The following is a 16,676-nucleotide window of genomic DNA, read 5'->3' as shown; positions in this document are numbered from 1 at the left end:
AGAAGCAGTTGACTCTTAGCAAGGATGGAATCCTTAGATTGAACGGACGTATATGGGTTCCGATTTATGGAGGACTACGAGATGTTGTTCTCCAGGAAGCCCATAGTTCCAAATACTCAGTCAATCCTGGTGCTGAAGACTTAAAGGCAAATTATTGGTGGATAGGCTTGAAAAAGTCTGTAGCCGCCCATGTAGCAAAGTGCTTGACTTGTGCTCAGGTCAAAGCCGAGCACCAAAAGCCGTCTGGCTTGCTACAACAGCCTGAGCTTCCCGAGTGGAAGTGGGAATGCGTAACTATGGACTTCATAACCAAGTTACCCAAAACCAGGAAAGGAAACGATACAATATGGGTCATAGTCGATAGGCTGACTAAATCAGCTCATTTTCTACCCATCAAGGAGACGTATAGCTCCGATATGTTAGCCCAACTTTATGTTGATAAGATTGTAGCCTTGCACGGCATACCTGTGTCTATTATCTCCGACAGGGATACTAGATACACATCTCACTTCTGGAAGAGTTTCCAGCAATCTTTGGGCACGCGTTTAAACTTTAGTACGGCTTACCATCCACAGACGGACGGTCAAAGTGAGCGTACTATCCAAACGCTAGAAGACATGCTTCGTGCATGTGCGATCGATTTAGGTGGCAACTGGGATAAGAACCTACCCCTGATCGAATTCTCCTACAATAATAGCTACCACACCAGCATGAAGGCTGCGCCTTTCGAGGCATTATACGGTAGGAAATGTAGATCGCCTGTTTGTTGGGCGGAAGTAGGAGAGGTCCAATTATCAGGACCAGAGATTGTTTTCCAGACAACGGACAAGATTGTCCAGATCCGGGAGCGTCTCAAGGCTGCCCGCGATAGGCAGAAAAGCTACGCTGATCCAAAACGTAAGGATCTTCACTTTGATGTAGGTGAAAAGGTGTTGCTTAAAGTATCGCCCTGGAAGGGGGTGATGCGTTTCGGCAAGAAAGGCAAACTGAGTCTGAGATACATAGGACCTTTTGAGGTCATTGAACGGGTCGGGTCAGTCGCCTATAAGTTGAACTTGCCTGAAGAGCTCAATGGAATTCATAATGTATTCCACATCTGCAATCTCAAAAAGTGCTTCGCCGATGAATCATTGGTGATTCCACACACAGATGTGCATATAGATGAGAGCTTAAAGTTTATAGAAAAACCTTTGTCGATTGAAGATCGACAGGTAAAGAAGCTTCGCAGAAAACACGTACCGATCGTAAAAGTCAAATGGGATGCTCGTAGAGGTCCTGAATATACGTGGGAAGTCGAAGCTACAATGAAAGAAAAGTACCCCTATTTATTTGAGTAAATCTCGGGTCGAGATTTATTTTAAGGGGGTGAGGATGTAACACCTCGAATTTTTGTGTCCAATGATGTGTTAACACGTGTCATTTGATTACACGTGGCATCCATAATAAATAAAGGACTAATTTTGACAAACCTTGAAAGTATATAAATTCGAGGGTTATGAATGTCAACAAGGGTAAATATACTGTATAATAACCCTAAATAAATGCTTGAACCTTCAAACGAATAAATCATAGATCATACGGAAGCGAACCGCGGAAGAAAGTGAGAGATTACGAGCTACAGGGGTTAACTGTGTCAACATGTTTAATTATACCTCTGAGTGACCCTTTAACGTTCCCAAGGCTTCGTAACAGTATTATACGCTCACTAGAATATACTATATAAATTCCGCGAAGTTCCGTCTTAAAACGAGAGAGTTATACTCGAATTCGTATGAGAAGGGTTAAAAGCGTCAATAATGAAAGTTAAGGCTTTCTGAATAATTAATAAACTAACCGGGGACTTAACAACGCGGGTAAATAACACGAGGCCCCTATCGGTAAATAACCGAGGGCCAAACCGCAAAGTTACCCCTTCAAAACCGAAAGGTCAGGTAAATCATTACGAAAGATTTCGTTATTAATTACCAGGATTTCGTAATCATTTCAAAAGATTTGAGATTTCTGGAATTTCAACCTCTCGCGACCCGCGTGAAGGTTAGACTTAAGTTGAGGCGGGCCGCGAGCCACCTCAATTACGCGTCTGATTTCTTAAACTCAGGCGACCCGCGTAAAAGTGCATGGGAACTCCCATGCGGGTCGCGTGAAGTGCCCAGATGCAGAAATTGTAGTTTCTTGCCTTTTGGAGCATTTGAACGACCAAACATCAATCAATGAGGCATGGGTGCCCCCTACTCGACCCATAGACCTCAGGGACACCTACCCATCATCTCTGGACTGTTGTGAGTGTTTGTAATGATCATAGATGCTTGGCATTGGCTATAAATAGCCACATTATGCACATAACATTCACAACACCAAAAACACACATCTCTGATCATTGCAAGAGCTCTCAAGTCCTTTTCTCTGCTCTATAAGCAAGAACACACTTCTGTAAGTCGTTCACAACCATTTTGGTCATACATTTCCATAGTTTTAGCCTATAAACACAACCGTCGTAACTAACGGTTGTCATTACAATAACTTGCAAATGGTTTAGTCTTATGACGGATCAAAAGTGGTTATGAGTTGGTGTTTATGTGGGTAATAAACCTCTAAAAAGGTTCCCCCTGATCACCACTCTAACTATGTCAAATATCGAGTCAAACGTGCGGTTAAAAAGTCAACAGAAAGCTATTTTAGCGATTTATGCATAATCTGTAATGTATATGCTATGGAACCTGTTTTGACAATCATAAAACATGATAATAAGTATATAAACTTGTTTGCGCTCGTTTGAATCGATCATTTGCTATATTGACCCGGTTCGGAGCCGAATGTCGCAAAAGTTTGACTTTTGCTTTGACTTCAGTTCTGACCCGTTTTAATGAGGTATAGATATACCTTAGGACTCTCTTAGGACCAGGTCACATGTCGGTATGAACCTCTGTGATCGGTTCATGAGTTATCCGAGTCTTTTGCGCATTTCCGTCATTCGCCTAAAAGTTGACCGTAACGGCCTTTATAAAATAAAACGAGTATTTCGGACACGTGAACGGACCAAAACCTTGCTTATTAAATTATAAGCATGTCCTTAAAGTTTCACGTCAATCCGAGGTCTAGAATGAGAGTTATGCTAATTAGCGCAATTTAAATAAACTTTTGTAATAAACGGCGCAATTAGCATAACACCTATCTAAACCAAGATTTCGTCACCAAAACTTTTACCCACTGTATTAAAATAATATTTTGGGAATTTTAAAGATTTTTAATAAATTTCACCTCGCTCATAACCTGCGGTTATGGCTACGGTTCGGTAAATACCGAATATGCCCTTTTCGGCCAAAACATGAGTTCTACAAGGTCTTTTGACCCGATTCCAGTTGCTACTGGTTTTAAATAATAAATAAAGTATTTTAAGCTTTATAAGCTGTTCGGGAAACTCAGATTTCCTGTAGAACTCGAAAAGCCCTTTTAAAGCCTTTAAAATGACCGAAAAGCCCCTACGGGGCATAATATTAACTTAAACTCGTTACGGGCGTCACGGAAGGTATCCTACTGATACCACAACCCATTTAAGGCATATTGACTTAGGAAATAAGCGTACGACTCTCATGGTTAACCGTTTCGCCTATTGCGCGCACGGTTCGGCTTATGAAACTAGTTTTCATAAATCAGCCGATACGGGTCAAATTATATTATTTGAACCCCAAAATCCAGAGTGTGAACCATTAACCCATATAAAACAAGTCTCTGAACTTGTTGGGTCAGAATCACACTCCATTCTCGGTTTTCGCCTTTTCGCGCGATTAAACCATATCTATATATATCGGAACCAACCGGTCTAGGCTACGGCCATTATAACGACCCGTTAGGATTCTAAGAGGTTAATTAAAACCTTCGTTCCAGATTAGGAGCCCCAGTAAAAGCTATCGGTGATTTAATCCAAATTAAGGAAATATACTTGCAAAGGTAAATACTTTAACTTATTTCCCCTATATGGGCTTGGGTTACGGTATATTAATACCGCTTGATTGAGCATTATATTCTTCCATCGCTTAGGTGGTTAATTAAATAATATGATCGGCTCATTTAAACAGTTTTGTTGCTTATAAGCCTTTGGGGGGTTTAATGACCGTTGTCCCGGATATCCTTGGCATCATTTTACGAAATGGCCACGACCATCGACATCCCGGTGTAGGCGTACACCCGGTATAAAGTGTCGACATTAAATTTAAAAGACGTAGCCGTTGGTTTTTATACTACGGTTTTACGCAAACGTGGTGTGTCTATAAATCTTTAACCCGGCACGACCCGGGCTACTGAACGCATAAAAGAACATGTAAAACGTTCACAAGATTTTATTATAATTTTCCCAAGTTATAAAAGAGTTTGTGCCTCGTGCATTCAAATCAATTTTAATAAACATTTTCAAATGTGTCAGTTGAATGTATTTACCAGTGTAAACTGACGTATTTTCCCCAAAAAGATTAAGTGCAGGTGCTAGACGAAATTGGCTGGTATTAGCTGCCTAAGCATCACGAATAGTCTCGCAAACTCGATGCCGTATCTGAATGAACAATATTTATTTATTTTGATCCGTTGTGGATTTATTCAACTTCTGTAATACATTTGATATTACAACCAGAGGTTGAAGTTTATATATTTATCTTAAGCTTCCGCTGTGCATTATATAATTGTGTGGTTTGACTATATTGTTGCCAACATCGTCACGGTAATCCCCCACCGGGCCCACCGGTGAGACACGTGGAAATCGGGGTGTGACACTATAGCTGATTGAAGTTGTGTTTATTGTTTGAAAAGATAGATTGTAATGTTATTGGTTGAGTAACAGGTTTGGACGATATTTCCCAACAGAGGCAAATTGCAAAAGCTTGAACCAGATATCTCAAGATTCCAGCATAATGAGAGGGGGAGTCAGTGAGAGGGGGAGTCTGGGTCAACAGCTAATGGGAAGTATGGAGTCAGTTCTAGAACCTGTGAAGAATGCTGGTGAAGATAGACAGAGTTGGTGACAAGATAAAGACTGAAGACTACGGATCTGAAGATGCTAAAAGACTATGTCAACATCCAAGGGGGAGTCTGTTGATGCACGGAATGTCTGTTGACTGCGTCTACAAGAAGTCTAAAGTCAAAGATTGGTCTATAGGGGGTCAAAGTGTAAATATTGAGTGAAATAGAGTTAGGACCGCTTATGTGTCAATGATACATTGTGGACCGCTTTTGTATCATTGTTTTAGTCTTGGACCGCTTATTAGGCAGTAGCCTGGATCGCTTATAGGACAAGTATCCTGGATCGCTTATATGGCATGTCATATAAGCGACCCAAGATCTCTATAAATAGGCTGGAGCGGTTCATCATTTGTAACGACATATGTGTGTGCTACGGTGCTGAAACTCTGCTGAAATTTTACCAGAAAGCAATATAAACACAAGGAATTGAAAGGATTAGCTGTTGTTACTTTACTTACGTTGGTTCCGCCTTCGTATGTAAAGATGAACTACTTCGACTGACTTTTCGGGTCATAGAACGGTCCAACAGAATTCTTAAAAATTCTCTTCTCAAAGCAGTTTCCATCCCATTCCATCCAATTTCTTCACAAACTCATCTTCGATCTTTATCGTCAAAATGACAAAGTCAAAATCATCCGCAAAATCTTCCAAAGGGGCTTCTCAAAAAGCTACCTCCATAGAAATCCCACACAAACCGTCTCATAATCTTCTGGGTCTTCTCACAAAACCCGGCACCATCGATACATTTGATTCCATCCTCCATATAATCACTGCGTCAAAGTACAAAACTTTGCCTACAGTAGATGCTCCCATCTACCTGCAAACCCAGAGAGAGTTTTGGAAAAATTGTACCCTTGACAAACAAGGTGAAGATGTCATAGCCATTAACTCTACTCTATAGGAAAAAGCAGTTCAATTAACACCAAAATCCATATCAGAAGTCTTTCAACTCGATGATCAGGAAGGTAAAGATTCTTTCCCTAAAAATGAGTTAAAATTGACTTCATTGAGAGAGGGTATGCAGACACAATGATGAAGAGGGATACCTTACAAAAAGGTTTCTTCCCTCCTGCAACAAGATTTTTATTTCATACCCTCCTTATGTGTGTTTCAAATAAAACCACTTCTTTTAATGAAATACCAATGAAAATTCAAAACTTGGGATATGCTATTTTACAAGAAGAAAATTTTAACTATTCCAAGGTAATCTTCAATGATTTGGTTAAAAATGTTGAAACAAAATCATTCTTACTGTTTCCAAGATTTTTAAGTTCTTATTTTGAGAAAAAATTCAGTAAGGATGATATTTCTGTAATAAACTAAGGTGAATCTTTACAAATGCACAGCTTAACTGCTGAAACTTTTACAAGAATGTCAACACCTTGCAAAACACAAGCAGAGGTGCCTGAGCAGACTTTAGCAGCAAACACTGCTCCTCAGGCATCTGCTGCTGAGCCCACTGCTCAAGGTGATCAAGGTAGTAAAACAACTGCCTTGAAACCCACACCTAAAATCACCAAAAAGCCACAGAAAAAGAAAAATCAAAAACCCCCAAAACCTACCAAAAAGGCAACTCTGGAGGATGAGATACCAGAGCAACTGCCTGTGACAACACAAAAGTCACAACAAACCACTGCTGCTTCTTCCTCACAGCAGTTGGTAAAAATATCTCAAACCATACCTGAAACTTCTCCTGTCTCTTCACAAAAAGAACAGGTTGTACAAATAGGGTCTCCACATCATGATGCTCTGGAAGCACTCGTTTCCATCATCCAAAGCCCAATGCCCGGGGCAGTTTCTCTTTCTAAACCTACCTTACATCCCCAATTCCACCAAACACCAAACTACTGTTGGATGCAATTGATCTGAACCTGGCACAAACCAGTCCTTCTCAATCACCTGTTCATGAGAATATACCTCAACAACAGACTGGGCCTGATGTATCAATCTTTGCTAACCCACCAACACAACCTGAGGAGGTTACACCCGTTGAGTTACAAGTAACTCTTGGTGGTAATCCAAGTGAAGCAGCCACTACAAGTGTTGAACCTACAGGTTTACACTTGGATAGTGGTTACGTCAATAAGACTTCCTTGGAGGCAATTCCTTCCATAACACCTCTGTTATCTGCTAGTGAGTTTGTATTAACCACTGGTTCCATCAAAAGATTATCAAGTATTGAAGGGAGAAGACCCCAGTACCAAGAAAAAGGGGCATCAGTGGTTGATGTTAGGAGTACACTCCCTACCACAACCTCTGATAAAACCACTGCTAGTGGGAAATCAGATGATCTCATTAAGTTGGGTGATGGTTTACAGTACCAGGAATTGACGGAAAGAGTTGAGAAACTGGATACATCTGTTGTAGAAATCAAAGAAATGCTGCAACAGTTGTTAACAGTTCAAATGGTACCATCCACTGCTATTCCACCTCAGGCACCTGCTCCACCATCAGCAGATGTTACAAATGAGCTCTGGAATCTTTTTCAACCATTTCTCCACCAACAACAACAGATGGCTGAGCAGCAGCATGAAAAACATGTTCAAGAGCTCAGAGAAGCAATGGAGTCTAGTTTCAAAACCACACAAGCAGACATAGAGGCTCTAAAAACACATATGTTGGCAACCACTGGCATTGCTCCTCCAACAATTCTTTTTATTGATGAAATCCCCTCAGATAATGCCAAAAAGGGGGAGAAAATTAAGGAGTGGATAAAGAAAGGGATTGATAATGGGGTGTATCTTGATCCAGAAAAGGATGCAATGCTTAGAAACATTCCCTTGCCAGACGGTAGCAAGAAGGTTGATGTTACCCAGAATGCACTAGATGATGGTGTCATAAGTGTAAAAAGGGATAGAGCGGCAAAGGATTTGTCAAGGTGGAATGAGGAGAAGAGAGCTTTCATGAAGCTGAATGCGCAGGGTTGTTCTGGTGAAAAGGATGTTCAAAATCCTATTCCAAAAAGAAATCTTACTAGAAAAGTAAGGAAACCCAAATCCACACCATCCAGTCTTCTTAAGCATACTTCAAAACCACCATCCAAAAGCCACCAACATCAAACCTCCACCCAAACAGTTGCTGAAACTTCTGTTGTACCAACATCTGCTGGTACTTCAGTTGTTACAACAACTGCTCTCACTTCAATACACACCACTTCAACACACACAACTACCACTGCCTTATCACCACCAAAAACAACATCTCCACCATCATTTCCTGCCATAAAGCAGAAGACAGCAGATGTTAAAACATCTGTTGTAATGACAACAGTGGTTGAAACACCAGTTGTTTCAACAACTATTAGTCAGCCACAAACCACTGCCACTCAAATCACCTCCATTGTTCCACCCAAAACATCATTTGCCTCTCCTAAAATAAAAAGGAGAAGGATTATCATATCAGATGATGATTCTCCATCACCACCACCAACAGCTTCAAAATCCCAAGCACTTGTCACAATTTCAAAACCCATTCCTCTCTCTTCAACTCAAATTCAAAAGCCATTACCTCCTGCAGGTGTTGTGTTTCCTTTAGAACTCATAGCAGTTAGAGATGAAATCAAATCTTTTTACTATGAGGATAACCCTGCCAAAAGGAGCTTGCCTTCAGTTAAAGGATATCCTAGGCCAAACAACATTGAAGAATATTTAGAAATTAAAGCCAAGCAAGCAGAGGATATCGCTAACAAAAATAAACAAGGGAAATCTGATAGGGAATTTCAGCAAAACTATCAGTTTCTTCTCACACAGGTCAGATCAATGGAGCAATTTTCCAAAAATGTTAGTCAACAAATTTCAGAAAGGGCAGATGAGACCCTGAGAAAAGACTACATTGAAAATATCATGACCTACAAGAAATACAAGGGGGAGAAACACATGTACAAAAACTGGACCATTCCTGAGCTTGAAAAAGAAGTAGCCAGGATTCATGAAATGATCAAAAATAAAGTCCAGCAGACTCCTCCTGAAAAATTCAAACAGTTTGAAACTAAAAAGGCATTAGAGTTGAAGAGAATGAAAGAGGAGCTTATCACAGCTGATTATGGGTCAAAGAATTTTGTGTCAAAGTGGGGAGAAGCTAGGGTCAGGGCCACCTACAAAAGGTTGGAGGAACTTAGGAAGAAAGATCCAACAGCTCCACAAAAGCCTGACTACTCCAAAGCAGAGGTCTCAAAAAGAGCACCAAAGCTGCAAGCAAAAAGAACCACTGTTCCTGCTGGTGCTGCCATCTACAAAAGAAGGAGTCAAAACCAGTTGGGTGCTGAAACAGTTCAAGATCTAATTGCTGGAAATGACCTTGTAAAAGAGGGCATTATGTTAATGATGAAAGAAGAATCTGAACTGGAACAATCTGCAAGTACTGCTCAGCCAGTCATGAATAGGCCAGCATCACCAAATACCTCATCAAATAAAAATCTCCCAAGAAACCCACCAGGCTCAAAGGTACTAAAGTGGAAAACTGACAAACAGGCCCACGTACTAACAGTGTTCAAGTCTAGTAGCGAAGTGAAGAAACTAACAAGGGAACAAGCTCTTGGCCTGAGTCTTGAAGATTTGCAGGATCTCCTTGATCTTCCACTTAGCAGGGATGATGATGATACAGATGCCTTAACCTTTGAATTACAACTCAAAGGGCAAATAAGGGAACTGCTGATGAGGCAATAAAGATCTACAATAATGGAGAGTTTTGGCATTATCTGTTCCAGGGGGAGATTGTTGGGATTGAACCCTGCCAAAGGAACAGATAATGAAAGCCAAAACTGGATCAGAGTAGTGGATCCAGAATAAGCAGATGTTTGCATGCAAGTCTCTCCCCTTGAAAGTGGTTTCAACATCTGCTGACCTCCTATCTGCTGATCATGCAAACTGCTGACCTACAACTGCCGATCAAGTCAAAGACTGTTGAAGAACTAAAGCTCTGCTGCTCAATCTACTGCCTTGTTTCAGGCACTGCTGATCAGTACTGCTGGGTTCACAGCAGTGGAAGGATGCAGCAGCAGTTTATGTTTACTTTATGTAATAAATTGTAACATCAGTAGTTAGCATAGTAGTGTTTGTATAGGTCAGTTGTTAAGAGTTTGTTAGGAGGTTAGATGTCACTTTCATGGTGACGTCAGCTTTGATGCTCAGTAGTTTGATAGTGCCTATAAATAGAACAGTGCTCCGTACTGTTCTGTTTAGCTCTTTCACCATCTTCTTCCTGCACGAACAAATACTGAGCTCGGGCTGAGGGGGAGTTTGCGAATCATACATGCATTGTAATCAAAGTTTGAAATAAATTTAATCATTTGATTATGTGTTGAAAATGTATGATTGAAAGCATTTCTTCTGTTTGATTGTGAAAAGTTTGCTTCCATTTAATTTCCGCTGCACTACTCTTTCATTGTTCATCTAAATTCAAACACAAATCACAATCATTCCAAACTCAGATCCTAACAAGTCGAAGAAGCGTAAGGCTTCACAAAACTTTGCAGTAGTTGCTCAGAATAACCAGGTTGCACCAAACCAGCCAGCACAGCCTCGTGCTAGGAAAAACTATATTGGTACTGCACCTTTGTGCAAAAAATGCAACCGTCATCATCTGGATCAAACACCGTGTCACAAATGTACCCACTGTGGGCGATTGGGACATTTGGTCAATACATGTCGTCATGCTATCTAAAACCAAAATGTTGCAAATCCTGCTGCTGCTCAAGCACCATATCCACCTGGATCGTGCTACAACTGTGGTGATCTTACTCACTATCGGAACAATTGCCCAAAACTTGTTAATGCAAATCCAGCACGTGGACGAGTATTTAACATAAACGAGGCAGATGCAAATGACAATGCAACAATGAACAATTAGACTTTTGTATTTTCCATGTTACTATCTATGACACTTGGAACAATTCAGTTGGCATATAAATAAATTTGTTGTTTCAAACTTATTTACAAAATTAATCCAATTGCGTGTATGTGTGACATACCCCTACGATACCGACACCAAGGAACTGTGTTCCTTGCAAGACAAACTACCCATGTGGTTCTTTCATTTTTTTGATCACTCGTGATCTCCCTGAAAATCCTAAGTACTCGTTTCTTTCAAAGAAACAAAGTACAAGGTACAAGTTATAAATTCTTAAACAGATACTTGAAGTACCATTTCAAATCTTTGATTTGATATCTAAAGGTACTTTCATAAGTCCTTAATTGGACCCATGTTATGTGACTATGTACACGATTATCAAGTACATTTTTGCTTCGTGTGTTGTCTTAACATGCCTAGCACATTGATTTCAAGGACCCTTTTTGCGTCATATGCTGACTTAGCATATCTAGCACCTTGATTTCATGAACACTTCACTTCGTATGTTGACCTAACATACCTAATACAAGGATTTCAAAACATTTTCACCACACAAATTCCAAATCCTATTAAGATCTTCCTATCTTCATAGTTAGATTCTTGAGGATGTTTGAAGTACTAATTGAAGTCCTTGATTGGATTCCTGATGTGCTTTAAATACATATATACAAGTTAATGGACGAGCTGATAACCAAGTTAACGATTATGTGATTGTGTGTTTTTGTGTAATTCTAATGCTCGCTATCTAAATCCTGGTAGAATCTTTCGTATTTTTATATGTTAGATTCTCAGAAGGATACTCAAAGTACTATCTTAAATTCTTAAGGGGCTTTTCTATGCAAATAGTCAGACCCTTGGATTCCAAAGTGCTATTTCAAAACGATTATCTGGTTCAAAGTTAAAAGACCCTTTGGAGGTCTATTTAAAGAGATCGTTCGTTGATCTAGTTAAAGAGATCATTTGGTGGTCTAGTCAAGTCATTACATGTTTGTTCCATTGATTTTTCCCTACACATTATAAAATGAACTGTGCGGACTGTGCAAGGAATTACGTAACTATGGATGCATACATAATTATAGAATTCAGTGCACAGAAACCACAGCAAGTTTTGTCATGTGTTAAGACCTATAGTGATAAGAGTAACGAAACGGGAACAATGTAAAAAGGGCATGGTGGATACGCCGATGGTACTTCCTATATATAAGTGTTCCTTATTGCATTGCAAGCGTAGCGTTATTTAAGTTACTAGAAGTCCTGGACCTTGACCAATGTTATTTTATCTTACACTCTCCGACTCCGATTTCGAGCACACACAAGTATCCTATAATAGTCTTCATAGGAAACATTCTTCTATCCGTCGTTCGAAACTCCATATTTTGTTGCAACAAGGACATCACTTTGACATGAAAAAATTCACTGGAAATCCAAACGTAGCCCAGAGTTTTACTTAAGGAACGGAGGATTCGTCCGAAAGTGAAATAATCACATCTACTTTCACAAGTTTCCTCTAAAATTAAATTTCGGGATGAAATTTCCTAAAGTAGGGGAGACTGTCACGCCTGTACCTCTACAACCATCATACAAATACAAATCCAATGAAATCCTGTGTTTCATTCTTGGGATTTGTACAATTACATATGACATTTATACATATCAATTCTTGTTCGATTTCGACCTCTAAATTGTTTTCTGGAAAGTTATATGCAAACTGTTACGCAAACGTAATCAGTTTAACGCGAAAAACACTCCGGAATAGTTACATAAGCTTAACATACCTTAAATAACCTTTACATAACTTAGAAATAAGTTTTGAAGGCTTTGGTATGGCAAAAACAAGTTTATTCGATCACAGGGACTATTTGCGTCAAACTGCAAAAGTCTGTCGTTTCGTATGGTAACATACATTCCGGAACATGATAATAAGCTAAACATACCATAAATAACCTTAACATAGCTTAGAAATAAGCTTTGAAGTGGTTCGGTATGCGAAAATGCGCTTATTTGACCACAGGGTCTAAAAGTGTCAAAAACGACGTAAGTTTGCATTTACGCGCATATCTTACGTTCTGACCACATCTGGACATCCAAAAATTTTTGTGGTCACTAAAATATTTTATTTTAGTGATAGAATGCAAAAAATACCATTCGTCGCTTAATTTGGATTGTTTTCGCGTCCGTTCGAGTTTCGTCGTAATTAACCGCATAACGCGACCGTACGACCAAACGAACCGACATCCGTGATATTTTCAAGCATATTTCAAGTCCCCGATAGTTTGAAGACCTTGTAGAGCCTTGAAAATGGCTTAACGGAGGTTAAATACGTCAAAAATGCAAGTTAGTGTGTGAGGAGACTGTTTCTGCCATTTTTGAAAAATTCTGAACTTGCAACTAGGCCGTAGCATCGCGCCACAGCAAAGGGGTGTTACTGTCGCGGCACGCGACGCCCCTATATCGACAGAAACTCCATTTTTGACATGCAGCTTGAATTTCATGGACTTTTCTTGCAATTTCTTGGTTTGGGCATCAACTTAACACCTCTCCAAGCAATGCTAGCTGTCATTAACACATGTATGGCCAAGATTTATTGCTTGGGGACTACATAACCACTTGTAATGATCTTGTAGCACATCAACAAGTATAAATAGGCTTGATCTTTCACTCCATTCTTGCACAGTCATTCTTCTCTTCATCTTTGAACTCTAAGTGGAGGATTTCCATCATTGGGAGCCACCTACCTGAGTTCTCTTAGTCTAATCTTTCAGCCATAGAGCCTTGTATGTATTCTTTCATGGCTTAGTCTTTATTTTCAGCCATTAAGAGCTGAAAGTCAAACAGTTTGACTTTCGGTTTTGACCATCAATTGGTCAAATCAAAGTTCAATTGAACTTTGCAACGTGATTGTAATCACGATGGTTATAACCCTTAGCGATTATACCTACTGATTACCACGTTGACTAGGCATAGTGACGAGTCAAAGTTTCGGTCAAAATGCATATTTATGCGCATTTTACGACGGAACTACTTTTAGGTATAAAAACATTTTGTTTTGATACGAAATCAGTTATCTAACTTGGTTAAACATGTTTTAACATGTTTAACTCGTCACTACTAGTTTAGTGCTTCTTTAGGGTCGAAAGTTAAGCGGTCTCGACTACCGCTTAGACTTTCGAACCCGAACCGTTTTGTCGATCATTAGGATCCGACCAAACTTATTTAGTGATCATAGTTGCATAGGTAATAACCTACAGAGGTTATACCTTATGATCACTTAGGTTGGTTAGTTATCCATTAAGTCGTTTATATGCCCACACAAAATGACCAAAATGCCTTTTTTGAGCATAAATTCATATTTTGCATATGTGATCAAGTTTTTGACATCTAAGCTGATTTAGTAACATATTTAAACATAATTGGGCATGTAAGACTTAACATAGGACATAGATAACCATCCGACCTTAGTTTTACGCAAACGACGCGTTAAAGTAGCTTAAACTACCTTAACGAGTCGAAACAGGTCAAAAGCACTTAGGATAACTTTCTAATCAGAATGTTAAGTCTATTAAATCATGCCATATGAGTTCTAATACTCATTTGATTTATAGAACTTCATTCTATCCTATCTCCCGATTTAGGATCCGATTATTAACGTAGTTACCTATATTAGGTGCTGTTTGATTCTGTGATCCTTGAAGCTTTATTTGGTCTTTATTTCAAGACTAATAAGCAATCCCAAGTGAGTACATAGTCCCCTCTTTTACGTTTTCAAATGTTTTGGGGTGATACATATGTGCCGATACGCTATTTTCATGATTTCAACTATATGATTACACATGCATAGTACTTATCTTTTGACAAATTGAACTATTATACATGGCTTAAACACTGATTTCCAAAGTTTATTAGAACTATTTGTTCATTTATACTGTTATTTATACATTCATTAATAATGATCAAGCCGATTGGTAGTACGATATAGCGCTATAGGACTAGACATCCTATTCCTGTTGTATGGAATGTCAGAAACCAAAGTTTTAACCAAATAGAATTGCCTTTGTGGTATTTCTATAGTCTCCAAGGTGTAGTTTGATGCAATAAGGTTTGAATGTATTACCAAATCGCCATATATGGTATATTTCGATATACTACCAATGTGATACTGTTTTGCTAATGCATAGTTTGATATGCTATTGTTTACTAAAGTATAGTTTAATATACTACCAAATCACGATTTAGGTATATTCTGATATACTACCAACGTGATACTGTTTTACTAAACTATAGTTTGATATACTACCGACTTTGTTATTTCATAAACTAAAGTATATTTTGATATACTACAAAAGCATAGTTGATATGCTATTTTCAAACCAAAGCATAGTTTGAGATGCTATTTACAAAACCAAAGTATAATTTGATATACTACCGATGCTTTCATTCTTAAACCAAAGTATACTTTTGATATACTACCAAATCTATTATTTCAGTTAACAAAGTATATTTTGATATACTATCTGTTTAACTATTTCAAAATCAAAGTATATTTTTATATATACTACAACCCTTTTATCAAAACAATGTATGTTGGAAACAAAACTTTTACAAAGATTCATGCCTATTTTTGTAAAACATAAAATCTTTTTCCTATGTTAACCGAAGCCATGAATCTAAATCAACAAAACCTATGTTACTCACAGGCATTTTTATGCTGACGTTTTATTTTCACATATGTTTCAGGTACTACTATGTGATGATTGTTGATGCATGCTACACATAGGATGGACTCGTGCCTTAGTGACTTTAAAACTTGAAAGACAATTATATGTATTTACCTGGTTTGTAATAAAACAATGAGTTCATTAATGGAATAAAACAAATCTTTAATCACCATGTGTTGTGAAACAAAGATTCTGTAATTCTGTTACGACAATCCCCGACGTTTCCGCCGCGGTTTGTTGTTTTACGCGGCCGGGGTGTGACATGCAGCTTTTTAAATTATCAAGTAATAGAGCTTTATCTATTATCTATATTAAAACAATACATTTTGGTGCCACTTGGCATAATTTTAATCCACTAATTGCCACGTGGCATCTAATGGTTTCTTTTCTTTTTTTTTTCATTTGAGCGGCAATACGTGATGGGACGCGGGATCCATGATTCTTCGGGTCGGATTTTGGATCATATATAATTGTTCTCAAAACCTAAATGTCTCATTCTTCTCCTTCACGCCGCTTTGTGATACTCATAGATCTATCTCTGCATCTTCTTTGAATTCATCCTCATTGCTAGATCTTCTTCTTCAATCCCCTGTCGCATAAACCCTTCTCCCAATGATTCCTACAGATCCATACACCGACCAAGCATAAATTCTATTAATCTTCAAATAGAATCGGCGGCGTTAGGGTTTTGTTGAAGAAAATACAAATTGTATTTATTTTGTTGATTCAAGCATAAATACGGATTCCTCAGGAGCTGGTTGGATTACTCCCGTGAGTTCATCTCTCTTGCTTCTTATTTGATTGCAAAAACTAGGGTTAGGGTTTTGATTTTTGTTGATTTAAGCACTTACCAATTTATTTTTGTTCAATTTGTGTGGTTTCAGTAGACAAGAAAACCTGAAACAAGCGGGGAATTAGGGGTTTCAGAGATAACTATAAGGAAATTTGGTTTCTGTTTGACAATTGTTTGGCCATTTCAACAATTTAAGTAGCTTAAATCTGTACTTATTTTATTATGCATATGCAAACAGTTTATAGTGGATTACTGTTGTCTTTGTGATCATATAGAAACTAAACAAGCCAATATTTTTTTCTGGAACAGAG

At 38.6% G+C, this 16,676-nt stretch overlaps 1 long non-coding RNA gene across 1 annotated transcript; it reads left to right on the top strand.

Moving 5' to 3' along the window:
- The first annotated feature begins 16,062 nt into the window (after positions 1-16,062).
- On the top strand, positions 16,063-16,617 carry LOC110910758. Its single transcript, XR_002576439.2, has 2 exons — positions 16,063-16,343; positions 16,457-16,617. It is a non-coding gene; the product is annotated as an uncharacterized LOC110910758 (long non-coding RNA).
- The last annotated feature ends 59 nt before the right edge of the window (positions 16,618-16,676 follow it).

The sequence above is a fragment of the Helianthus annuus genome, chromosome 15 (assembly GCF_002127325.2).
Source record: "Helianthus annuus cultivar XRQ/B chromosome 15, HanXRQr2.0-SUNRISE, whole genome shotgun sequence".
NCBI classification, from domain to species: domain Eukaryota; kingdom Viridiplantae; phylum Streptophyta; class Magnoliopsida; order Asterales; family Asteraceae; genus Helianthus; species Helianthus annuus.
Note: the sequence above shows the minus strand (reverse complement) of the source record. Positions and strands in the feature narration are given on the sequence as shown.